The 1,379-nt window shown below is 31.9% G+C and overlaps 1 long non-coding RNA gene across 1 annotated transcript; it reads right to left on the bottom strand.

The window, feature by feature from the left end:
- Positions 1-216: 216 nt before the first annotated feature.
- LOC308704107 lies at positions 217-1,030 on the bottom strand. The gene is made up of 4 exons (XR_014031771.1): positions 946-1,030; positions 705-801; positions 557-627; positions 217-287 (listed from the first exon to the last, which is right to left on the bottom strand). It is a non-coding gene; the product is annotated as an uncharacterized lncRNA (long non-coding RNA).
- Positions 1,031-1,379: the final 349 nt, after the last annotated feature.

Below are 1,379 nucleotides of genomic sequence, written 5' to 3'. Positions count from 1 at the left end.
AGACATGAAATAAAAACCTTTTGTGATCAGCTGTGTGCTTCTTTATAGGAGTTCAAGGAGCAGAAAATCTTGTGATGGGTATATGGAGGAAATTATGACTGGTGAATTTCAGAAATCTGAAAATATTACATTCATTCAACATTCAACAAAGTGCTATAAATGAAGTCTTCACATTAAACATTTCACAACTAACATAGACATGGTCTGTTAGCTTACCTTTTGTGGACATTTGTATAGGGATATGTGGACTTCAAAATATCAACAGTAGTTAGAGTTGCTGTACAAATCTGAAAGTGTACCATTAGTAGATTAATCAGTGCTTGGTAAATTTTATTTAAGTAAATTTAAGTTGTTGACATTTATACGTTTTATCAGTTGTGCGCTTCTTTATAAAAGTTCATGGAGCAGAGAATCTTGTGATGGGTATATGGAGGAAATTATGACTTTGGTGAATTTCAGAAATCTGAAAATATTACATTCATTCAACAAAGTGCTATAAGTGAAGTGTTCACATTAAACATTTCACAACTAATATAGACATGGTCTGTTAGCTTACCTTTTGTGGACATTTGTATAGGGATATGTGGACTTCAGAATATCAACAGTAGTTAGAGTTGCTGCACAAATCTGAAAGTGTACCATTAGTAGATTAATCCGTGCTTGTATAAATGTCAACAACTTAAATTGACTTGAATAACACTTACCGTTTTATCAGTTGTGCACTTCTTTATAAAAGTTCATGGAGCAGAGAATCTTGTGATGGTATATGGAGGAAATTATAACTTCAGTTCATTCAGAAATCTGCAGAGATTACATGCATGTAACAAACTGCTTGGTGAAAGTGAAGGGGTTTACACAAAAACATATTGCCATTAATGTAGAAAATATCTGTTAACTGAAATTGACACGCTTTCATTCAAGCTTTGCAGACATAAAATAAAAAACCTTTTTTTGTTCAGCTGTGTACTTCTTTAGAGGAGTTCATGGAGCAGAAAATCTTGTGATGGGTATAAGGGGGAAGTTATGACTTCAGTGTTTCAGAAATCCCAAAAAAAATAAAAAAAAATAAATTACATTCTTTGAACTGCTGAAGTGAAGAGTTAATAATATTTTGCTACTAATGAAGACACTGTATGTTAGCTTACCTTTTGGTCAGTAGTAGACATTGCAGTTTATAAATCTGAAATTATATTGTTAGTTGATAGTGCCTTAAATATTTTCTTTTTAAACTATTAAAATGTACACAATCATGTCAACTTACCTTTCCATGTGAAGTTTTCTAGATCTTTTTTAGATGTTTTCTTGTAATCCTATTAACTTAATTGCATTTTATAAGACAACTGTAGGAATGCAGGCAGTCTTTGTGGATGCTTCCTATG

This window comes from Scardinius erythrophthalmus (assembly GCF_964197995.2).
Source record: "Scardinius erythrophthalmus genome assembly, chromosome: 16".
NCBI lineage: Eukaryota > Metazoa > Chordata > Actinopteri > Cypriniformes > Leuciscidae > Scardinius > Scardinius erythrophthalmus.
Note: the sequence above shows the minus strand (reverse complement) of the source record. Positions and strands in the feature narration are given on the sequence as shown.